The sequence below is a fragment of the Hyperolius riggenbachi genome, chromosome 8, assembly GCF_040937935.1.
Source record: "Hyperolius riggenbachi isolate aHypRig1 chromosome 8, aHypRig1.pri, whole genome shotgun sequence".
Taxonomy (NCBI): domain Eukaryota; kingdom Metazoa; phylum Chordata; class Amphibia; order Anura; family Hyperoliidae; genus Hyperolius; species Hyperolius riggenbachi.
The window spans coordinates 140,818,192-140,844,748 of NC_090653.1; positions in this window are offsets into that span (position 1 = coordinate 140,818,192).

Consider the following 26,557-nt stretch of genomic DNA (forward strand, 5'->3'; position numbering starts at 1 on the left):
GCACTCACTGTCTGTGTACTGTACACACACTCTATTTCCTTATGATTACTGATTGATTATTGTAAATTCTACTTCCTGACAGTTACTACTTACTTACTGTAGTAGGGACACTCACTCAGTCACTGTTCATAGGCTAGCTCCTGCACGTGTGTGCGCGTGCGTGCACTCACTGTCTGTAGTGTGCACACACTCTATTTCCTTGTGATTACTACTGATTATTGTAACTTCTAGTTGTACTTCCTGACTGTTACTACTTACTTACTGTACTAGGGACACTCACTCACTCTCTGTTCATAGGCCAGCTCCTGCGCGTTTGCGCGTGCGTGCACTCACTGTCTGTAGTGTACACACACTCTATTTCCTTGTGATTACTACTGATTATTGTAACTGCTAGTTGTACTTCCTGACTGTTACTACTTACTTACTGTACTAGGGAGTCGGGACACTCACTCAGTCACCTCACCCACCAACCCACTCCATTAAAGTACCCCACTTTTCACCCGCCCTTTTCAAAAACGTTTGTGTTGTCTGGAAGTGGCAGCCAGCGCGGTTTGGGCAAGGGGAAGGGCAGCAAGGGAATCAGGAGGAGAGGGAGCAGCATTGTGGCAAGCCGCGGGCGCGGCCGCGCCACCATGCACAGTTCCGCAGCAGCAGCAGCGTCAGTGGCTAACATTCCTCCCATAGCCACTGGCCGTGGACGCCTTGGGCGCCGCCCAGCAGGAGCATCTGCAACTCACGCTGCAGAGACACAGCCGGGTCGGAAACGTCCCATTGAGGAAAAGGATGCAGACACTGTGGTGCAACTGATGACGGAGGATGAGCAGCCCGCCATTAGCTCTGCATCCGAGGCCTCCACCCTCACCACCACCCCTGTTCGCAGCAGCCGCCCAGCAGGGCCTGGGGAGGAGGCCAGTTCACCGTCAGTCGCCGACCTGTCACTCAGCACTCTTTTGAGCCCAGGCATGATGCGTCAATTGTCTGCTCTTGTTGGCGATTTGGAGGAGGAGATGCTGATGGGCACTTTGGGGGATGAGGGATTGGACAGCAAGACTGTGGCGACAGTCAAGCAGCCCATCCATGCATCAGGAGAGGAGTTTGGGGGGTCATCATCCCAGCAGGACATGTTTCAGGAGGGGGAGGCTGATGATGACACGGTGACAGACAGAGACTGGGTGCCACCACCTCCAGGGGATGTCGTCCTCAGCAGCTCTGAGGAGGAGGAGGAGGAGGATGCGCTTGTGGGCCTTGCAAGGAGGTGCATCATTGCAAGCATTGGCAGCAGTAGGCAGGTCCCACAGCCTGCTGGTGTCTCAGGCTCAGCAGCAGCAGCAGCAGCAGCATCTGCCAGTACCACCACCAGCCGCACCCAAGCCCCACCCCAACCACCACAGGGAGACAGGCAGCAACGGTTCCATGCCGTAGGGGGTCGTTTTTGTCACCAATCTGGCGTTTTTTCACCATGCCCACAGTGTACAGCAAGTACGCCACTTGCAACCACTGTCAGCGGAAGTTGAGCAGAGGTGCAGACCCCTTAAAGTTCAGCACCAGCTCGCTCATCAACCACCTTGCTGCGAAACATTTCCACCAGCATGAGGAGTTCCAGAGGCTGAAGGCATCTGGTGCTGGCAGTGGCACCACACCCATCTCTGCACAGCCTTCAGCAGCAGCAGCAGCAGCAACAGCAGCCACCCGCCCTCCTGCTCCTCGAGCAGCACCAGCAGGAGTGCGGAAACGCACTGCTCCTCCCCCCTCTGCAACTCCTGCCGCCGACACTGAGGCCTGTTCTGGCAGCCAGTCCTCAGTGGCCTCCTCTGCTGTGTCTGCTGATTCCCGTGCCAGCAAAAGGCCACGCCAGAGCCTTTTGAGCGAGTCCTTCCAGGGGGTGGTTAGGGCTCTGCCTCCCAGCAGCCGTCGCGTGCGGCAGCTGAACGGCTTGCTGGCACGGGCCATGTGCTCCCAACTCCTGCCGTACACGCTTGTGCAGGAGGGGAGCGACATGCGTGCGCTGCTTGCTTGCGCAGCCCCAGACTGGCAGCTCCCCAGCAGACACTTCTTCGCCCGCAAGGCCATTCCTGCACTGCACCGCTTTGTGATGGCCAATGTGGAGCGAGGGCTGGAGCACGCGGTTGGTGAAAGGGTCCACGTCACCATGGACTCCTGGAGCAGCCGCTTCGGGACAGGCCGCTACCTGTCTTTCACTGTCCACTGGGTCAGCTTGGTGGAAGGGGGTGAGGATGGGAGAGCAGCAGCGGGCACAGCAGCAGCAACACAGTGGGTGGTGCCCCCCCGCAGGGTCAGGGGAACTGCAGCAGGTTCCTCCGATCCTCTGCCATCCTCCGGCACACCTGGCCAAACCCCCCGCCTCAGCAGCAGCGTGAAGGCCCGCCACTGCCAAGCGCTGCTGCACTTGGTCAGCCTTGGGAAGACCAAGCTGACGGCAACCCATGTGTTGGCCAAACTCCAGGAGCAGGAGAGGATTTGGCTGACCCCCAGAGGCCTCAGAGTCGGAGAGGTGGTGGCCGACAATGGGGCCAATCTGGTTGCCGCAATAGACAGGGGAAACCTGACCCACATCCCCTGTCTTGCTCACGTGCTGAACCTGGTGGTGCAAAAGTTCTTGCGCACCAACCAGGGGATGGGCGAACTGCTGGAAACGGCAAGGAACATTGTGCGTCACTTCCGGCGCTCGGCTGCAGCCTGTGCGAGCCTGGAAGACGTGCAAAAGGAGCTGGAGCTGCCACGCCATCGGCTGATCCTTGACGTTCCGACTCGCTGGAACTCCACCCTGGCGATGTTGGAGCGTCTGGTTGAACAGAAGCACGCTGTCAACCAGTACCTTGCCCTGGCCACTGTTTCCGCCGCTCGGAGAAGGGACAAGACCAGCAACATCCCGTCCATCGTCCCCGATGATGACTGGAGGCACATGCAGCAGGTGTGCTTAGTGCTGGCTCCCTTTCTGCAGGCCACTAACATGGTGAGCAGGGACCATGCTATGGTCTGCGAGTGGGTGCCCCTGGTTTGTCTGCTGAACAGGGCCCTCGATGCTTTGCTGGAACAGGGAGCGGCAGCCTTGGACCAGCAGGAGCGGCAAGCAGCTGCACTGTCCACCTCTGAGGGGGAGGAGGAGGAGGACTTGGTGGAGGTCCCTGACCTTGCTGCTGATGAGGGGGATCAGCACAGCGCAGCTGAGTTGGTGCGGGGGTGGAGAGAGGATGAGGCGGCAGAGGAGGAGGTGAGGAGGACAGCACTGCCGTCGATGTGCCAGCACACGTGGCCCGCCTCTTCCCAATGGCAGCGCACATGCTGGCGTGCCTGCGCAAGGACCCCAGGGTGATCCAGATGAAGCAGAGGGAGGACATCTGGATCAGCATGATGTTGGACCCACGCCTCAAGGGGAAGTTGAGCCAGTTCCTGCCGCCTGCAGGAGGAGACCCAGCGCAACAAATAAGGAGCTTGCAGCAGGCCCTTGTTGAGCGCTTGGAGGAAGCCTTCCCCCAGCCTTCCACCCCCACTGTCCAGCAGCCAGCACAGAGGCAGCAGCAGGTGCCTGCATCCAGCAGCAAGCGCCCCACAGACCTGCTGTCTCTCAGCCACGAGCTCTACAGGACTGTAGAGGCTCCGGCAGCAGTGACTAGAGAGGAGGTGCATGATGCAGCAGCATCCTCCTCCGGTCACAGCCAGCGCCTGACCCGCATGGTGGCTGACTACATGGGGTCCTACAGCGGGCTTGACAGCGATGCCCCTGTTGATCCCATGGAGTATTGGGTCAAGCGCCTGGAGATCTGGAGCGAGCTGGCGCAGTACGCCCTGGAAGTGCTGTCCTGCCCCCCTTCCAGCGTGCTGTCCGAGCGCTGCTTCAGTGCAGCTGGTGGCGTGGTCACCGAGAAACGCTCACGTCTGTCTCACAAGTCTGTGGACAGACTGACGTTTCTCAAGATGAACCAGGCGTGGGTGGAAGGCGAGTTCCTGGCCCCTGTTGTCGGCGAGAGGGGGACATGAACTGGCTAAGAACCATCGTTAATGTGCCTTACCACCCTTTACCACCTCCTGGCTCCTGCTCACTAAGCCAGCCTGGTTCAGTTTGACTATTACGTCGCCTGCAGCCACACATTTTACACCTACAGTGGGCTGCTGTGTACTGCCCTTCTGCTGTCTGTCTGTGTTTCCCACTGCCAGGGTACACAGAATTACATTCTGCTGCCACTCTGCCACCAGCTATTACGTCAAACAATAGCTATATATCTGTGTAATTGGTTGTACAAACAAAACCAAAAAAACGTTAAAAAAAAAAAAGGTTTAATTTTTCTGAGGTGCCCGGGTTGAAAACTGTGTTGTCCCAGTTGTGTATTGGACACGATGTGGGCTGCACGACCGCTGTCTGGGACCTCCTGTTGTGTTTATTTACAGCCCTGGTATCACCGCTAGGTACCAGGGCTATTATGTCACGCTGCCTGCCTGCTGCCACACTCACACTACTCCTCCATTCCTCCTGCTGCTGCTGTCTGTCTGTGTTTCCCACTGCCAGGGTACACAGAATTACCTTCTGCTGCCACACTGCCACCAGCTATTACGTCAAACAATAGCTGCTCACATTACTCCTCCATTCCTCCTGCTACTGCTGCTGTCGGTCTGTGTTTCCCACTGCCAGGGTACACAGAATTACATTCTGCTGCTACTCTGCCACCAGCTATTACGTCAAACAATAGCTATATATCTGTGTAATTGGTTGTACAAACAAAACCAAAAAACCATTAAAAAAAAAAAAAAAGGTTTAATTTTTCTGAGGTGCCCGGGTTGAAAACTGTGTTGTCCCAGTTGTGTATTGGACACGATGTGGGCTGCACGACCGCTGTCTGGGACCTCCTGCCTGCTGTGTTTATTTACAGCCCTGGTATCACCGCTAGGTACCAGGGCTATTATGTCACGCTGCCTGCCTCATTGACTGCCTGCTGCCACACACTCATCCTCCTCCTGCTGCTGCTGAATTTACCTCCTGCTGTCTGTGTGTTTCCACTGCCAGGGAGCACATACAATGGCGCTTCCAACATGCGTGCGCCACCAGCTATTTGTTACGCTCAAAAATAGCTGCATTTCTTTAAAAAAAAAATTGAAAAGAGAAATAAGTGAAGAAGAAGACGAAGAAGAAGAAGACGAAGAAGAAGAAGACGAAGAAGAAGAAGACGAAGAAGAAGAAGAAGACGAAGAAGAAGAAGACGAAGAAGAAGAAGACGAAGAAGAAGAAGACGAAGAAGAAGAAGACGAAGAAGAAGAAGACGAAGAAGACGAAGAAGAAGAAGACGAAGAAGAAGAAGACGAAGAAGAAGAAGACGAAGAAGAAGAAGACGAAGAAGAAGAAGACGAAGAAGACGAAGAAGACGAAGAAGACGAAGAAGACGAAGAAGACGAAGAAGACGAAGAAGACGAAGAAGACGAAGAAGACGAAGAAGACGAAGAAGACGAAGACGAAGAAGAAGTATATACAGTACTGAACAAAATTCTGGACACAACTTCTCTTTTCACCTTTTTTTTTTTAAAGGAACATCCCCACATAATCACTTGCTGTTGTTACTTGAAAAAAAAGTTGTTTCTTGCATCATTCACCCTCAAAACAAGTGTTGGAAGCTATTTAAGGCCAATTCGAATAGTCAGCTCGAATAATGAGCTCGAATACCGACTCGAATAGTGAGCTCGAAGTCCGAGGTCGAATCGAATAGTAAAAATTATTCGACTCGAATATTCGACTGACCTCGAATAATTTACTATTCGAATTCGACCAAACTCGAATTTTAAAAAGGGGTATTTGAGCACCACTGGCAAAGATCAGCGCACACTGCAGCTAGCATACTATCAGTACAGGCACATAGTAACAGCTTATACTGTACATACCGGAGGTAGCTGAGATCAGCAAACACTGCAGCAAGTATTCTTTAAAGAGAAACTCCGACCAAGAATTGAACTTTATCCCAATCAGTAGCTGATACCCACTTTTACATGAAAAATATAATGATTTTCACAAACAGACCATCAGGGGGCGCTGTATGACTGATTTTGTGCTGAAACCCCTCCCACAAGAGGCTCTGGTACCGTACGGTACTCTGGGCAAACTGCCACAATGTAACAATGACACACACAGGAAATGGCTGTTTATAGCTGTCTGTTAAAGCCAGAACAGCTACATAATCTGCCCACAGTAACAATGTCACCATGTAATACATGTCAGAATGTGAATCTGGGAGAGGAAAGATTTTACAATGAGCAAACTCTGACTAAATCATGTATACATAATTATTGTAAAAATTAAGCACCTTTTTATATTAAATTATTTTCACTGGAGTTCCTCTTTAAGTACAGGCATACAGTATCACCTTATACTGTACATACTGGAGGTAGCAGAAATAGCTAGATCTGTGCGCCCTCCTGACCCCCCCCCCCTTTCCTCTGCAATATAATAGCTAGCTGTGTCCCCTATTCCACCTCTCCCCCATACACACTGTATCAGGGGCGGACTGACCATCAGGGCACTCGGGCACGGACCGAGGGCCCGTGGTCGGGGGGGGGGGGGCGCCAGAGAGCCCTGAGCACGAGGGGAGATAGCCAGCGAAGGAGGGCGATGGGCAGAGCAGCGGAAAAGGGGGGGGAAGTTCCCCCCCTTCTCTCACCTTGGGGCCCCCTTCCTGGCTCTTCCCTCCAGAATCGGTAAAGTGTCGGTGCAGCGGCTGACAGCGGGCGGAGATTTACTGCTGTTCAGCCACCGGAGGGAGCGTTGATCTGTGTGCCACTAGTCTGGGCTTCTCAAGCCCAGACTAGTGGCACACAGATCAACGCTCCCTCCGGTGGCTGAACAGCGGTAAGGCGCCGTTCACACTTGCGTTTTGGCATGCAAACGGACCGGATCCGGATCGTATCAGGACCTGATCCGGATTGGAACCGTACATTTCCGATCCAGATCCGGTCCGGATCCGGTCCATTTGCATCAGGACTGCTTCAGGCTGCCATCCGGATCCGTGGGGGAAAATAAAAAAATACCTTAAAATTTGTTGGGGTCTGCAGAAGGTGCACCTGGTGCACCTGTAGAATCAGGTCCTCCACTGTAGGCCTCACCTCCACCTCCGACATACTGCCAAAACAACTCCAGCACGTGTGTCACTGCTGCTCCACTCCAGATATGCTGGGCCCATGTGTCCCCATCCGAAATGGTCGCTATGATACGCATAGGAAGTGGGGTAGAACGTCCGGTGTTGTCTCCAGTGTGTTCTGTGCTTCCATTTCCCATTGGTTTTCTATATCCGGATGGTGCAGTCAGGCTCCGGTCCGGGTGCATGGGCCAGATGAGCTGGACCAAAAAATAGCGCATGTTGGAAAAGTGTCCGGAGTCCGGATCCGGTCCGGCTCCGTACTGTACGGAACATACGCATGTGAACGTCCGCATAGCCTTTGCATTGCTATGCTATGTTCCATTTGTACAGTATACAGTCCGGATCCGATCAGGCGGATCCGGACAGGGAACGCTTATGTGCCTTAGTCTCCGCCCGCTGTCAGCCGCTACCCGCTGCGCCGACACTTTACCGATTCTGGAGGGGAGAGCCAGGAAGGGGGGCCCCAAGGTGAGAGAAGGGGGGGGACTTCCCCCCTTCTCCGCTGCTATGCAAATCGCCCTCCTTCACTGGCTGTCTCCCCTCCTGGAGACACTACAAGCCTGGCTGCATATACTGGGGGCACCTATACGCCTGGCTATACCGGGGAGACCTATACACCTGGCTGCATATACTGGGGAGACCTATACACCTGGCTGCATATACTGGGGGCACTTATACACCTGACTACATATACTGGGGGCACTTATAGACCTAGCTACATATACTGGGGGCACCTATAGACCTGGCTATACTGGGGACACCTATACACCTGGCTGCATATACTGGGGAGACCTATACACCTGGCTGCATATACTGGGGGCACTTATAGACCTAGCTACATATACTGAGGGCACCTATAGACCTGGCTATACTGGGGAGACCTATACACCTGGCTGCATATACTGGGGAGACCAATACACCTGGCTGCAAATACTGGGGGCACTTATACACCTGACTACATATACTGGGGGCACTTATAGACCTAGCTACATATACTGGGGGCACCTGTAGACCTGGCTAAACTGGGGACACCAATACACCTGGCTGCATATACTGGGGGCACTTATACACCTGACTACATATACTGGGGGCACTTATAGACCTAGCTACATATACTGGGGGCACCTAAAGACCTGGCTATCTATACAGGAGACACCTATAGACCTGGCTATCTATACAGGAGACACCTATAGACCTGGCTATCTGTACTGGGGACACCTATAGACCTGGCTATCTGTACTGGGGACACCTATAGGCCTGGCTACCTATTCTGGAGACACCTGTAGACGTGGCTACCTATACTGGGGACACCTATAGACCTGGCTATCTTAACTGGGGACATCTATAGACCTGGCTATCTTAAATGGGGACATCTATAGACCTGGTTATCTATTCTGGGGACACCTGTAGACTAGGCTACTTATACTGGGGACACCTATAGACCTGGATACCTGCACTGGGAAAACCTATAGACCTGGTTACTTCCACTGGGGATACCTTTTGACCTGGTTACCTATACTGGGGGCACCTATTTTGGGGGAACTGCTGCCAGATTAACTATTTTTGGGGAACTGCTGCTGCCAGATTAAAGGGACACTTAAGTCAAACAAAAAAAATGAGTTCTACTTACCTAGGGCTTCCCATAGCCCCCTGCAGCTGCCCGGTGCCCTCGCTGTCTCCCTACGATCCTCCTGGCCCTGCCAGCAGCCACTTCCTGTTTCGGTGACAGGAGCTGACAGGCTGGGGACGCGATTCTTCGCGTTCCCAGACACATTAGCACCCTCTATGCTGCTATATGGTATATGATAAATGCTATAGCAGCATAGATGGCGCTATTGTGGCCAGGAATGCGAAGAATCACTCGCGTCCCCTGCCTGTCAGCTCCTGTCACTGAAACAGGAAGTGGCTGCTGGCGGGGCCAGGAGGATCGGAGGGAGATGGCGAGGGCACCGGACAGCTGCAGCGGGCTATTGGAAGCCCCAGGTGAGTAAAACTCATTTTTTTTGTTTGACTTAAGTGTCCCTTTAAGTGTATTTTGAGAAACAGCTGCCAGATTATGTGTATTTTTGGGGAACCTCTGCCAGATTGTGTATAATGGGGGAACTGCTGCTTCCAGATTCTCTGTATTTTGGGGGAACCACTGCTGCTACATGTATTTTCGGTGATCCGCTTCCAGATTATGCATATTTTGGGGAGCCGCTGCCAAATTATGTGTATTTGGGGGAACCGCTGCTGCCAGATAACGTCTATTTTGGGGGAACGACTGCCATATTATCTGTATTTTGGAAGAACCTCTTCCATATTGCATGGATTTTCGGTGAAATGCTGTCAGATTACATGTATTTTGCGGGGAAACACTATGGCAGAGTTCAAACTTCCCCGGCAGACCTTTTATACCACTGCTAAGGTCATGTATATTTTGCCCCACCCATATTCTGTTGCGTGACCACACCCATTTTTTGGCGTGAGGTTTTTATCAGTATGAAATATAACATATTTACTGTTGTCAGTAAATTATTACATCTTAGTCTGTAAAAATATAACGTGAAAGGTGGGAAACACTAGTATGGGGGCCCCAAAATCTCCTATTGCCCGGGGGCCCCATGAGTTGTCAGTCCGCCCCTGCACTGTATAGTAGATTTGTACCTTCTCCCACCCCCCAGTTTAATAAAAACACACACCTACCTACCTACCTAGAAGTGTCCCAATCCCCCTCCCTCCAGTGTGGTAGCTCCTCCACCTCCTCCCAGAATTAATGAGCTGCACAGTGGGAAGGACAGGCAGACAGCACACTCACCTCCTCCTCCTTGCTCCAGGGGCTGCAGGTCCCTCTCTCTTCTCTGTAGTGTAACTATTCTGCACTTCCTGCTTCTGACATAGGGCACTAGAGCCCAAACGGAGGAGCAGGAAGTGCAGAGTAGTTGCACTACAGAGGAGACTGACGGACTTGCATCGCCTGGAACAAGGTGGAGGTGAGCGAGTGCTTGCCTGCCTGCTGGTGCCAATTACCACTGCTGCTAGTGGGAGAGCTGCAGCTGTCAGCCTGTCAATGTAAACTCCGTTCTCAGGCCGACAGCTGCAGCTCTGCCACTAGCAGCAGTGATAATAGCCTGATAGCCTACTACTAACCATTTCTCACAATTTTCCATTTTCAATATTATCCATTTACAGCCATGTCAATTGAGCCTTTAAAGGCCTGGAGGTCGCAATAGCAGCATAGGGGGCGATATACAGGCTGGGAACGCGAACAATCACTCGCGTTCCCATGCCTGTCGGCCGGTGACGGCGAAACCGGAAGTGCTCGCCGGCGGGTCCTGGAGCGTCAGAGCGGGGCTGCGAGGGCACCGATCGGCTGCAGGGGGCTGAGGGAAGCCCCAGGTGAGTTAATCTCGTTTTTTTTTGATAGGCTTTAGGTTCACTTTAAGGAAATGTCTGAGCTGCAAAAAACAACAACAACAAAAATAAAAAACATAACATCTACCTACCCAGGGCTTCCTCCAGCCCCTAGCAGATCTGTCCCTTGTTGCTGCTCAAAAAAAATAAAAATATTATATATATATATATATATATATATATATATATATATATATATATATATATATATATATATATATATACATACGTACATACACACAGTATATAATATATATATATATATATATATATATATATATATATATATATATATATATATATATATATATATATATATATATATATATATATATATATATATATATATATATATATATATATATATATATATATGAATGAGAGAGAGAGATACACAGTATATATAGGTAACTGGGGGAAGATGAAAAAACTGTGCCAATAGCAGCCCGATCACTGCCTGCCACCAACTGAGAGAAACATGATACCACATGGACTGCATAACCCCACACTCCCCTCCCCTATGGACTGTATAGCTATACCCCCCTCCCTTATGGACTATACATCTCATCTCCCCATACCATCCCTTTCATCCTCCACACTCCTATGGACTGTATACCTATAGTGTGTGTGTGTGTGTGTGTGTGTGTGTGTGTGTGTGTGTGTGCGTGCGTGCGTGTGTGTGTGTGTGCGTGCGTGTGTGCGTGCGTGCGTGCGTCACGACCACGCGAAAACGCCTTGACCGATTTGAACGGAACTTGGTATACAAATCCCTTACTACCTGGGATGATATGTTCTGGGGGTCTTGCGTCCACCCCTGCACACCTGTGCGGAGCTACAGACAGCCAATCAGATTCCACCCATTCAAGTGAATGGAAAAAATGGAAAAGGCTGCCATTCTCACAGTAATTGAGTCCCCACACTTGGCACAGTTGGTCACTTGGTGACCGAGGTTACAAATCCAGGAAAAGTGGGCGGAGCATAAAACAGCCAATGACATTTCAGACATTCATTCTAAATGGAAAAATGTAAACTGCAGCCATTCTTACACTGTTAATCGCAGGATTTTCAAACTTGGCAAACTTGGTCACTGGGTGAATGAGATTAATATTTAGGAAAGTGAGTGGAGCCTACAACAGCCAATCAAAAGTCACCTATTCATTTTCAAGGGTAATATTAAAACTGCTGCCATTCTTACCCTGCTAACCCTCCTGGTGGTAACCACGAACGTAGTTCGGGGTAAGCCGAGCAGGAGGATTTCTCAGGCCCTGCTTAGCCAATTTGCATAATTTTTTTTTTGCAACACACAGCTAGCACTTTGCTAGCTGCATGTGCACTCCGATCTCTGCCGCTCCGCACCGATTAGTCGCCGCTCGCCGCACCGCCCCCCTCCCAGACTCCACGCACTGAATGGCCAATCAGTGCCAGAAAACGCTGAGGGGTGGATCGGGACTCCCTTTGAGGTCACGACGTTGATGACGTCAGTGACATCATCCTGCCCGTCGCCATGGCCACAGGGAAGCCCTAATGGAAATCCTATTCAGAACGGGATTTCTGGACGGGCTTGATCGCCGGAGGCGATTGAAGAGGGTGGGGGGAGGGTGGGGCTGTGGGGGGAGGCTGGGGCTGTCATGTAGCGAGCCCTAGGCTCGCTACATGATTTATAAAATAAACTGCTGCGCTGCCCCCTGGTGGTTTTTAATAGACCTCCAGGAGGGTTAATGGCAGAGGCTTCAAACTTGTTACAGTCGGTCATTGGGTGACTGGGGTCCAAATTCACTAAAGGGGTGGGGCCACAAATAGCCAATCAGACTTTCTTGGTGGATAAACTGCTTCCATTCACACATTTTTGATGCCAGGAACCTGAAAGCTCACAAACTTGGTCATTAAGTGACTGTGGGTCAAGGTTACCAAAAGTGGGCGGAGCCAAAAATAAAGTTCACTAGAAAATATAAACTGCAGCCATTCTTACACTATTACTGGCAGGGTTCTGAAACTTTGCACAGTTGGTTACTGGGTGAATGGGATGAATATTCAAAAGAGTGGGTGGAGCCTACAACAGCCAATTAAAATTCACCTGTTGATTTTCAAAGTGAATATTTACATCGCTGCCATTCTTACACGGTTAATAGCAGATGCTTCAAACCTGGTACTGTTAGTCACTGGGTGACTGGGGTTCAAATTCGGAAAGGGGCAGAGCCACAAACAGCCAATCAGATTTGTTTGGGAATATACAAATTATTGATACCAAAAGCTCAAACTTGGTAATTGAGTGACTGTATGTTAAGGTTAGAAAAAGTGGGCGGGGCCAACTACCTTTTATTCCAGGGGAAAATATAAACTGCAGCCATTCTTACACTGTTAATGGCATGGTTCCCAAACTTGGCACAGTGTGCCACTGGGTGACTGGGATTAGTATTCAGAAATGTGGGTGGTGTCAACAGTCAATCAAATTTCACCTATTGATTTTCAAGGGGGAATATTTACATTGCTACCATTTTTACACTGTTAATGGCAGATGCCTCTTACCTGATAGGTGACTGGGGTCCAAATTCACTAAAGGGGCTGAGCCACAAACAGCTAATCAGATTTGTTAGATTGATTTCAGCCATTCTGTTATTGGCAGGATTCTCAAACGTGACACAGTTGGTCAATGGATGACTGGGATTAATATTCAGAAATGTTGGTAGAGCCTACAACAGCCAATCACCTATTGATTTTTAAGTGAAATATTGGAACTGCTGCCACTCTTACACTAATAATGTCAGAAGCCTCAAACCAGCTACAGTCGCTCATGAAATGGCTGGGGTTCAAATCCACTAAAAAGGTGGAGCCACAAACAGCCAATCAGATTACTTTACTGGATAAACTGCTTCAATTCACACCATTTTGATGGCAGAAGCCCAAAAGCTTAAAACTTGGTCACTGGATGACTGGGATTAATATTCAGAAAAGTGGGTGGAGCCTAAAAAGAAAATCAAAATTCACCTGTTGATTTTCAAGGGGAATATTTAAATTGCTGCCATTCTTGCACTGTTAATGGGGTGGAGCTACAAACAGCCAATCATATTTGTTTCATTTCACTGGTAAATTACAAATTATTGATGCCAAGGACCCCAGAGGTCACAAACTTGGTCATTGAGTGACTGTGTGTCAAGGTTACAAAAAGTGGGCAGAGCCAAAAAACATTTCACTAGGAAAATATAAACTGCAGCCATTTTTACACTGTTAATGGCAAGGGTTCTCAAACTTTGCCCAGATGGTCACTGGGTGACTGAGAATAATATTATGGGAAGTGGGTGGAGCCTATAATAGCCAATCAAAATTCACCTGTTGATTTTTAAAGAGGAATATTTAAATTGCTTCTATTTTTGCTCTGTTAATAACAGATGCCTGCTACAGTTGGTCATTGGGTGACTGGGGTTCAAATGCCGGAGAGGGGCAGAGCCACAAACAGCCATCTGATTTGTTTAATTTCTATGGGAATATACAAATTATTGATGACAAAGACCCCAAAGCACACAAACGTAGTCACTGAGTATTTGTGTGTTAGGGTTAGAAAAAGTGGCCAGAGCGAACACCTGCAAAATACATACCCGGGCAACGCCGATTCATCAGCTATTATTCATAAAAGTGGATGGAGCCTACAAAAGCCAATCAAAAATCATCTATTGATTTTCAAGGGAAATATTTCATTACTGCCATTCTTGCACTGTTAATTGCACAAGCCCCAAACTGGGTACAGTTATTTATTGGGTGACTGGGGTTCAATTTCAGAAAAGGGGTGGAGACACAAACAGCCCATCAGATTTGTTTCATTTCAATGCAAATTATTGATGCCAAAGACTGAAAAGCTCACAAATTTGGTCATTGAGTAATTAAGTAATTGTCTGTTACTGTTACAAAAAGTGGGCATAGCCAACACCAGCCAAATACATACCCAGGCAATGCTGGGTCATCAGTGGGCGGAGACAAATACAAATTTCACTGGGAAAATGTAAACTGCAGCCATTCTTACACTGTTAACGGTAGGGTTCTCAAACACTGCACAGTTGGTCACTGGGTGACTTGGATTAACATTCATAGAAGAGGGTGGAGCCTACAAAAGCCAATCCAAATTAATGTATTGCTTTTCAAGGGGAATATTCAATTGCTGCCATTCTTGCACTGTTAAGGACACAAGCTTAAAACCTGGTACAGTTGGTCATTGGGTGACTGGGGTTCAAAAATCAGAAAAGAGGGTGGAGCCATAGCCAATGCGATTTGTTTAATTTCAATTAAATCTATTGATGCCAAACAATGCAAAGCTCACAAACTAGGTCATTGAGTCATTGTGTGTTAGCGTTAGAAAAGTGGGCGGAGCCAACACCAGCCAAATACATTCCCGGGCAACGCCGGACAATCAGCTAGTATATATATATATATATATATATATATATATATATATATATATATATATATATATATATATATATATATAGTAAGGGAACGAGTCCAATTTGTGTAGTCTCAGGGGGTTTAGGCAGATTGCAGGGACCAGTTTGGTCTTAGAAACAACAGTTCAGTCAGCAGACCAAGTTTTAAGCTGATAGCATCAGCTTTATTTACATATCCAACACACAGGAGTACAACAAAAAACAAAACATAAAAATAAACCCTAGCCTGTCCGGCTCTAACTAACATACATAGATTCCCTCTCTATGCAATAGAGAGGATCTAGCATCCAGCTCTACAAACAGTATGCTTAAGTTTGGTTACTCACTGTGTCTGGCTCTCTCCTTACTGCAGGCAGGCAGATCCCAGGAAGAGAGAGAGAGTAACACTGGAGACACCATATTTAAAGGGTTTCCCCTGAAGCCTAATGAGGCAATTAATTAGCCAGGCTTCTTCAAAAGCCTGGATAGCCTGGTGAATGGAAGTCCCACCCGCTCACTTCCATTCACTCCAGGGCCCCTTTTACCGGCTTTTCCAAAAAGCCAAATGCAGTGAAAGAACACCCTTTCACTGCTGAAATGCTTGCTGCCCTGGAGTTTTAACATATATAAGAGAGAAATCTGGGAGAAATATACACACCTTCTACCTCTAACCCAGCATTTCTCTCACACACCCTCCCCCTCTGTTTCGACGTAGGGGTCGGAACATAACTAGCCTCAAGACAGTGTACCCGGGACAAGGCATCTGCATTTCCCAGCTGGGACCCGGGTCTATGCTCCACTGTGAACTTGTAGTTCTGAAGGGCCAGGAACCATCTTGTCACCCTTCTATTCTTTTCCCGATTTTCACACATCCATTTTAGGGGGGCGTGATCAGTAATTAATGTAAACTGGCGGCCTAACAGATAGTATCTAAGCTCCTCCAGAGCCTATTTAACTGCTAAGCATTCCTTCTCTACTGTAGCATAGTTTCTTTCATGGATGTTCAACTTTTTACTCAGGAAAACCACAGGATGCTCTGAACCTTCTCTGATTTGGGACAGTACTGCTCCCACTCCCACATCAGATGCGTCCGTCTGCACAATAAAGTTTTGTGTGAAGTCTGGGGTAATCAGCACTGGTTGGCTACATAAAGCTTTTTTAAGGGTCTGAAAGGCCTGTTCTGCCTCAGAGTTCCACTTGATCATTATAGACTTGGTCCCTTTTGTAAGGTCAGTCAGGGGGACCGCTATAGTGGCAAAATTAGCTATGAACCGTCTGTAGTAACCAGTGATTCCCAAAAAAGCTCGAACCTGTTTCTTTGTCAATGGTCTAGGCCAGTCCTGAATTGCTTGCACCTTGTTAAGCTGAGGCTTAACTAGCCCTCTGCCAATGTTATACCCCAAATATTTGGCTTCTTCCAGGCCTATGCTACATTTCTTTGGGTTGGCTGTCAGTCCGGCCATACGTATGGAGTCCAGCACGGCCTGTACCCTAGGTAGATGGGATTGCCAATCCGCGCTATGGATAACCACGTCATCCAGATACGCTGCTGCATACTGTCTATGGGGCCTTAAGATTTGGTCCATGGTACGTTGGAAGGTGGCAGGGGCCCCATGTAACCCAAATGGCAACACAACATACTGGAACAGTCCTTCGGGAGTGCTGAAAGCAGTTTTCTCTTTGGCTTGGTTTGTCAGGGGGATCTGCCAATAGCCCTTGGTCAAATCTAAGGTCGTCAGATATCTGGCTGTTCCTAGTCTCTCAATTAATTCGTCCACACGAGGCATAGGGTAGGCATCAAATTTGGAGACAGCATTTAATTTTCGAAAGTCATTGCAAAAGCGCCAGCTCCCATCCGGTTTAGGAATTAAGACAATTGGACTGGACCAATCGCTATGCGACTCCTCAATGACCCCCAACTCCAGCATTTTTTTAACTTCCTGAGATATGGCTTCTCGTCGAGCTTCAGGCACCCTATAAGGTTTTATGTTAACCCTTACCCCAGGTTCAGTTATGATGTCATGTTTTACCAAAGAGGTTCGACCAGGTTTCTCCGAAAAAACATCCCTATTCTTCATTACAAGGGCCTGTACTTCTTTCCTCTGAGTGTCGGACAAGGAGTCTGCCACCTTAACCTCTGGCACTAAGGGTTCTGCACTTAGAAATGAAGTAGGCTTGGTGAACAGTGACATCCTTTCTTTCCAAGGTTTGATAAGATTGACGTGGTAAACCTGCTCAGGTTTCCTTTTACCTGGCTGGCGAACCTTATAATTTACCTCGCCAATCTTCTCAAGAATTTCAAAGGGTCCTTGCCACTTTGCCAAAAATTTGCTTTCTACTGTGGGTATTAGAACTAGTACTCGATCACCAGGGGAAAAATTACGTATTTTAGCACTCCTATTATACACCCTCCGTTGGGCTTCCTGCGCCTGCTCCATGTGTTCTCTTACTATGGGCAGCACTGCAGTTATCCTGTCCTGCATTTGGCATATATGCTCAATGACACTTTTAAAGGGGGTGGGTTGACCCTCCCAGGTCTCCTTGGCTATGTCCAACAGGCCCCTAGGGTGTCTACCATATAACAATTCAAAAGGGGTGTATCCTGTAGAGGATTGGGGAACCTCCCTTATAGCAAACATTAGATAGGGTAATAAGTAGTCCCAATTTTTCCCGTCCTTGTCAACCGCTTTCTTAAGCATATTTTTGAGGGTTTTATTGAACCTTTCCACTAACCCATCAGTCTGGGGGTGGTATACAGAAGTGCGAAGTTGGTCCACTTTGAACAATCTGCACAACTCCTTCATGACCCGGGACATAAATGGGGTACCTTGGTCAGTAAGTATTTCTTTTGGGATTCCCACCCGGCTAAAGACTTGTACCAACTCTCTAGCAATGGATTTCGATGAGGTATTACGTAGGGGAATGGCCTCGGGGTATCGGGTAGCATAATCCATTATTACTAATATATGTTGGTGTCCCCGTGCAGATTTTACTATCGGGCCTACCAAATCCATTGCTATCCTCTCAAATGGTGTCTCTATCACAGGGAGAGGGACCAAAGGGCTACGAAAATGTGGCCTAGGAGCCGAATACTGGCAGTCTGGACAGGAACTACAGTATTCCTCGACTTCACAATGTAGTCCTGGCCAGAAAAACCGTTGCAAAATTCGCTCCTTTGTCTTCTCTACCCCTAAATGTCCACCCATCACATGTTTGTGTGCAAGGTCAAGTACCATACGTCGGTATGGTTTCGGGACAACCAGTTGCTCCACCCGATCATTTCCCTTTTCTACTACCTGATATAACAGGTCATTTTGGAGGGCTAAGTAGGGACAAGAGAGCGTGGAGTCAGGGTTTACGGGTTTCCCATCTATAACTTTTACATTAGCCCTTGCTCTAGATAAAGTGGGATCCTTTAACTGTTCTGAAGCAAAATTATCCCTCCTAATCTCCAAATCAGGCATGTCATTTTCTTCCTCAACCGAGTCTACATGGACTTCCCCCTCTGGTATCACCTGGTCAACCTGGGGTTCCATGTCTACCTCATCAGCTTCCCCTGCTAAAACAGAGAACGGAAAATCTCTAGTAGCCCCAGCCTCCGGTACACCCTCAGACACATTAGTACCAGAATCAGGGGAGCTTCCCTTTGAGCAAGATTGGTTCATAACCTTGTCTGTCTCCCACAATTTCCACAAGCTGATCAGCAGTTTTTGGCTCTGCATGGCTTACCCATTTGCGCAAAGGTGTCGGTAGAGACCTAAGGAACCGGTCCATCACTACCCTCTCCACGATCTGTGGTCCGGTTAGAGTCTCCGGTTGCAGCCATTTTTTAGTTAGATGAATTAGATCATGCATCTGGGAGCGGGGAGGCTTTTCTGTTATAAACATCCACTGATGAACACGCTGGGCGCGGACTGAGAGCGTGACCCCCAGTCGGGCCAGAATCTCAGCTTTTAGTCTGTCATAATCTTTAGCGGCTACGTGATCCAGATCAAAATAGGCTTTTTGGGGTTCCCCAGATAGAAAGGGGGCCACCAGACCCGCCCACTGCTCTCTAGGCCACTCCTCACGCTCTGCAATCCTCTCAAATGTGGAAAGGTAAGCTTCAACATCATCATTTGTAGTCAACTTTTGCAGATAGTAGCTAGCACGAATAGCACTTGACTTAGCGGTTTCTGTAGGCGGTGCTGCTGCACTCCTTGCAGCTAGCTGCTGCACCACCTCTTTGAGGAGCTCATGATCTTGACGCTGTTCCTCTCTGTTTGCAATCAGCTGTTGTTGCTGGACTCTGGTGGCCTCTTGCTGGGCAGCCGTAGCCTGTACCAGAGCCTTGACAATGTCATCCATATTGACATGCAACAAAACACTTTATAATGATGAATTGCAATTAGGTTTCTAGCCCCCCCCAAAAAAAAAAAAAAAAAAACCCAAAAAAAAAAAGATTTTTTTTTTTTTTTTTTTTTTTTTTAATGCCAAAGCATCCTCCACCACATGTAAGGGAACGAGTCCAATTTGTGTAGTCTCAGGGGGTTTAGGCAGATTGCAGGGACCAGTTTGGTCTTAGAAACAACAGTTCAGTCAGCAGACCAAGTTTTAAGCTGATAGCATCAGCTTTATTTACATATCCAACACACAGGAGTACAACAAAAAACAAAACATAAAAATAAACCCTAGCCTGTCCGGCTCTAACTAACATACATAGATTCCCTCTCTATGCAATAGAGAGGATCTAGCATCCAGCTCTACAAACAGTATGCTTAAGTTTGGTTACTCACTGTGTCTGGCTCTCTCCTTACTGCAGGCAGGCAGATCCCAGGAAGAGAGAGAGAGTAACACTGGAGACACCATATTTAAAGGGTTTCCCCTGAAGCCTAATGAGGCAATTAATTAGCCAGGCTTCTTCAAAAGCCTGGATAGCCTGGTGAATGGAAGTCCCACCCGCTCACTTCCATTCACTCCAGGGCCCCTTTTACCGGCTTTTCCAAAAAGCCAAATGCAGTGAAAGAACACCCTTTCACTGCTGAAATGCTTGCTGCCCTGGAGTTTTAACATATATAAGAGAGAAATCTGGGAGAAATATACACACCTTCTACCTCTAACCCAGCATTTCTCTCACAATATATATATATATATATATATATATATATATATATATATATATTACTAAAAGATAAACCATCCGGCACTACGTTCTATAGGTCCATTGATCTATCATTTATAGCATCATTATTTCAAACCATGCATAGGTCCATGTTCAGTACTTCATACATACAGTTAATTCATACCCTGTCCATGACTGCTGTGGGGCAATGTGGGAGCAGCGGTCCGCCTGACGGCCGTTTCGCTTGAAAACGAGCTTCCTCTGAGGCTCCGTGCGCGGTGTTAGGCCCACCGTCGGGTCTTTAAATATGCCGGGCGTCCGCTTCAGCTTCTGCGTACGTCACGCCGCCACGTCACTTCCCTCTTCCGCCATCGCGTCAATGCGCATGCGTCGAAAAATCTGCATGACACGTAGTAAATTACCCTGTGCATGCGTATTATGTTACGCCCATGACGCGGATTTTGTGGAAGTAGAAAAAACAGGGAAGTGATGTGCGCTCCACAGTGGTTTCTTGATTCCATTTCAATATGGGCAGCACGGTGGCGTAGTGGTTAGCTCTCTCGCCTTGCAGCGCTGGGTCCCTGGTTCGAATCCCAGCCAGGGCACTATCTGCAAAGAGTTTGTATGTTCTCTCCGTGTCTGCGTGGGTTTCCTCCGGGCACTCTGGTTTCCTCCCACATCCCAAAAACATACGGATAAGTTAATTGGCTCCCCCTAAAAATTGGCCCTAGACTACAGTACTTACACCACATAATATAGACATATGACAATGGTAGGGATTAGATTGTGAGCTCCTTTGAGGGACAGTAGTGACGAGATATATATATATATATATATACACATTGTACAGCGCTGCGTAATATGTCGGCGCTATATAAATACTAAATAATAATAAAAATAATAATATGGATCTTCCAAGAAACCACTAGATGGTGCTATACTTAAGAAAGGGTATCTGCTAATGTTATCAAAAATTTAAAACCACATCTTTATTTTATATCCTATTAAAAGAATTACCATTATTTCAAGGTTTACTATTAAAAAAGGGAGAAGGAATGTATATTGGGTTAGGGTCAGGTTCTGGGATCTAGGTTACTTAACCATATCAACATTTTTACACCTTTATCCATTAACGGACATGTATTACAATTAATATATTAGGTATAGCACCTCCAAAAGGCTTTCTCAAAAAAGATTTTTTTTCTTTTCTTTATCCCACATGACCCCACACAAAAACCCATCTATACTCCTTCCCTACAATAAAAACAAAAGAAATCCAAGAAGTCTGGAACAGCAAATGAGCCACATCAAGATAGTCCATTGTATTATTTTACAGGAAACAATTAAGGATCCAAAAAGCAAGCCATATCGACACAGTCATTGAGGCCTAATGCCCCCATCGCATTAGTATTAATTATCCATCTACTCTCTCGTCTTAGTAAACTCTGTTCCCTATTTCCTCCTCTCGGGGGGACTTGAACCTGTTCCAGGCCTGCAAACAACAAACAAGTGGTATCTCCTCCATGTTCCTTTCTAAAGTGTTAAATTAAAGTGGATCCGAGACGAACTTTTGCATTCATCACTAATGAGCCCCTTGCATAAAATTATTTGTATGGGGAACTTTCTGGAAATTTTTTTTATTGCTAATAATTAATTTCGATTTTACTAAATAAGCAATGCCCCCTTAGATCTCCTAACGCCGCGGCTTAAGGTCCCATGCAGCTTTGAATCATGGGACCGGATTGTGGAGAGGATGAGGCTTTCTGCGAAGGGGCAAGCTTAGGAGGCAGCATGGGCGTTCCGGACAGGGGCTGCTGAAGTCACGCGATACTAGCGTGAGCAGCGTCACCTGTCATCTTGTCCGGCGATCAGAGCAGAGGGTTAGGATCAGGACGTAGCGGTTGGCAAGCCCCTAACTGTGCCGGGTTGGGGGCCCCTCCCGCTATCCTGCTGCCCCCCCCCCCTTCCCCAATGTCCCGGGCTAGGCAGAGGCAAAAAAAAAATGATCGAGGCACCAGCCGCGCAATGCGGGGAGGGGGGCTGCATCATTCCTCCCTCCCTCCGGCTCTTTGCCTACTGTGTGTGTCCCCGGGATGCAGTTTGTGTTTGTGCAGCGGAGCGCGGTGTCACCTTACCCGTCCAAGCACTCGTACCGGCAGCCGGCTCTTCTCTGCTGGTTCCTGTTTACTATGACATCATAGTAAACAGGAACCAGCAGAGTGAAGTCGGATACCGGTACGAGTGCTTGGACGGGTAAGGTGACACCGCGCTCCGCTGCACAAACACAAACTGCATCCCGGGGACACACACAGTAGGCAGAGAGCCGGAGGGAGGGAGGAATGATGCAGCCCCCCTCCCCGCATTGCGCGGCTGGTGCCTCGATCATTTTTTTGCCTCCTCCCTACCCACATGCAGCCTCTTTCCCACCCATGGGCACTCTACTCTCCACCCCTGGGCACCCTCCTCCCCACCCACATGCACCCCACTCTCCACCCCTGGGCACCCTCCTCCCCACCCATAGGCACTCTACTCTCCACCCCTGGGCACCCTCCTCCCCACCCACATGCACCCTACTCTCCACCCCTGGGCACCCTCCTCCCCACCCATGGGCACCCTACTCTCCACCCCTGGGCACCCTTCTCCCCACCCAAAATGGCACCCTCCTCCCCATCCACACGCACCCTCCTCCCCACCCCTGGGCACCCTCCTCCCCACCCATGGGCACCCTCCTCCCCACCCATGGGCACCCTACTCCCCACCCATGGGCACCCTACTCTCCACCCCTGGGCACCCTACTCTCCACCCCTGGGCACCCTCCTCCCCACCCATGGGCACCCTACTCTCCACCCCAGGGCACCCTTCTCCCCACCCCTGGGCACCCTCCTCCCCATCCACACGCACCCCCCTCCCCACCCAAAGTGGCACCCTCCTCCCCACCCATGGGCACCCTCCTCCCCACCCATGGACACCCTACTCTCCACCCATGGGTACCTTCCCCCGTGCCCAGTGGCACCCTCCTCCCCACCCACATGCACCCTACTCTCCACCCCTGGGCACCCTACTCCACCCCTGGGCACCCTCCTCTCTACCCATGGGCACCCTCCTCCCCACCCATGGGCACCCTACTCTCCACCCCTGGGCACCCTTCTCCCCACCCAAAATGGCATGCTCCTCTCCACCCACACGCACCCTCCTCCCCACCCCTGGGCACCCTACTCTCCACCCCTGGGCACCCTACTCTCCACCCAAAGTGGCACCCTCCTCCCCACCCAGTGGCACCCTTCTCCCAACCCACTGGCACCCTCCTCCCCATCCACAGGCACCTTTCTCCCCACCTACTGGCACCCTTCTCCCAAGCCACTGGCACCCTCTTTAGTGGAAAAAGGTCTGCTTACTCTTTAGTGCAGGCTTTCTCAACCAGGGTTCTCTGGAACCCCAGGGTTCCTTGAGTACTCTGCATCATACCTCCCAACATTTAGGAAAGGGAAAGTGGGACATTAAGGCCACACCCCTAACCACGCCCCCAATGGGCAGCATGGTGGCGTAGTGGTTAGCTCTCTCGCCTTGCAGCGCTTGGTCGCTGGTTTGAATCCCAGCCAGGGCACTATCTGCAAAGAGTTTATATGTTCTCTCCGTGTCTGCGTGGGTTTCCTCCGGGCACTCCGGTTTCCTCCCACATTCCAAAAACAAACGGATAAATTAATTGGCACCCCTTAAAAAAAATTGCCCTAGACTACAGTACTTACACTACATAATATAGACATATGGCAATGGTAGGGATTAAATTGTGAGCTCCTTTGAGGGACAGTTAGTGACAAGATATATATATATATATACACTCTACAGCGCTGTGTAATATGTTGGCACAATATATATATACTAAATAATAATAATAATAATAGTCCCGCATTCCATAAAGAAGGTTTAAAGAAATTTTAAAAAAAAATGATCGAGACGGCAATATAAGATGCAGAATGCCGGTAATCACAATGTATATTCATTCATACCTTCCTCCCTTCCTCCCTCCGAATGTGCCCCCGTGTCCCCCTGTTTGCAGAGTATAAAGTGCGGAGCGGCATTCATCTTACCGTTTATCCTCGCAGGCATCTGGCTCTATTGATTCCTGCTTCCTGTTACGTCACAGGAAGCAGAATGAAGCCGATGCCGGCGAGGATGAATGGTAAGATGAACGCCGCTCCGCTGCGCACTTTATACTCTGCAAACAGGGGGACACGGGGGCACATTCGGAGGGAGGGAGGTACGAATGAATATACATTGTGATTACTGGCATTCTGCATCTTATATTGCCGGCTGGCGCCTCGATCTTTTCTCCCTGCTCTCTGCCCATTGCCAGTGGCCGGGACATAAGGGGGCCACATCAGGATTGCGGGAGAGCCCCCCAAAAATGTGGAAAACCTCATGGGTGGTAAGGTGAGTGTGTGTGTGTGTGTGTGTGTGTGTGCGTGCGTGCGTGCGTGTATTGGACCTGAATGATATGGCCTATCACCCCTCACAAGTGCTGTAAACCCGCAGCTGAACTCTGTTCCCCTACCTTTCATGCCCCTACCTCTCCCTCTAGATTGCAAGCGTTTGGGCAGGGTCCTCCCTGCTTGTGTCCTACCCATGCTATGCATTTGAGTGAACTCGACTTGCCTAATCTTCATGCTACATCCAGTGACTGACTAAGCACTACCTTGTACTCATACTGTGCTATGTAATATGGTTTTTCTTGTATTCCTGTATTGTCATATTGCTGTATGTCACCCCTAAATATTTTCAGTAAACTAATGTCCAGTGCTGCATAATATTTTGGCGCTTTATACATAAAATATATATAATATATATATATATATATATATATATATATATATATATATATATGAACTGAGGTCTGCTGCACTTTGGTGCTATATATATATATATATATATATATATATATATATATATATATATATATATATATATATATATATATATATATATATATATATATATATATATATATATTTATCTGTGTACATCCAGGAACAGCTGTATGCACAGTCTGAGGTGTGGAGATAAAGATAAGATTGCCTGTGTAATGATTACAAGTAGAACATGGCAGCTCTCATTGTATAACAGGAAAATATATTTATATACTGATGAAGGTGTTTGCTGATAGTTTACTCTGTAAACCATCTAAACTTAACTAAACTAAATAAAGACAAATTACTTTTTATAGTTAGTTTTTCACCTCGGATCCGCTTTAACCTAGTACATCCTTTTCCAGTTTCCACTGATTTTATATGTTCCTGTACTCATTCTCTTACTTCCCGGGTTGTCCTTCCAATATAAAATCGCTTGCACGGGCACCACACCATGTAAACTACATACTTAGTTCTACATGTTATGAAACTTCTTATTCTATTTTCCACCGGTACCACTTTTAGGTGTTTTCCAGGCTCCATAGGTGAACAATAAGAACAGTGGCCACATCGATAATTCCCTTTTAACTGTGTCTGATCTAACGGGTTGGTTTTCTTTGGGCTCTTAAATTCACTCGATGTGAGTTTATCTCCCAAAGTTGGCGCCCTTTTGAAGGTTATATACTTATATACTTCTTTCAACACTGGATCTCTCTGTATTATTTTCCAATTTTTCATAATACTTTGTCGTACCTCCCTATGCATAGGTGTATACTCAAATGTAAAGGTTAATCTACCATTCTCTACACTTTTTTGTTTTTTCTTTTCCTGGCCACTTTTTTTCTCAATCAAAGAACTTCTCTCCATCTCACTGGCACGTTTCAATGTCAAATCCAAGTTCTCAGTTTCATAACCTCTCTTTTCGAAATTCTGTTTCAGTTCCAATGCTTGATCCACAAAGTCCTCCTTCCAGGTATTATTCCGCCTTAGTCTCAGGAACTGACCATAGGGGAGGGACTTGAATGTATGCTCTGGGTGATAACTCTCCCTGTGCAGTAGAAGATTACTACTTGTTGGTTTTTTATAACCCTTTGAAATCCTACCCCCTTCTATTCTCAATTCCAAATCTAAATACGCTACACTCTCCTCGCTATATTAATATGTAAATTGCATATTTTCCTTTCCTGAGTTCAGATAAATCATGAACTCTTCTAAGGCGTCACGTGTCCCGGACCAATACACCAGGACGTCGTCTACAAATCTAGACCATTTCCTGAGGCATCCACCACAGGGGACACCGGGGCCATACACATATTTCTCCTCCCACCAAGCCAAAAAAAATTGGCATATGTGCATGACACCGATGTCCCCATGGCTGTACCCGACAGCTGCCAGTACCATTGGCCATCAAAAGTAAAAGCATTGTGTGTGAGCACAAACATGAGGCACTCACACACGAAATCAATGAAGTTATCTTTTTCTCCCCGCCGGAGGAAAGTTCTCACTGCTTCCACTCCAGCCTGATGTTGGAATTCTTTGATTGAGATATATATATATATATATATATATATATATATATATATATATATATATATATATATATATATTTAC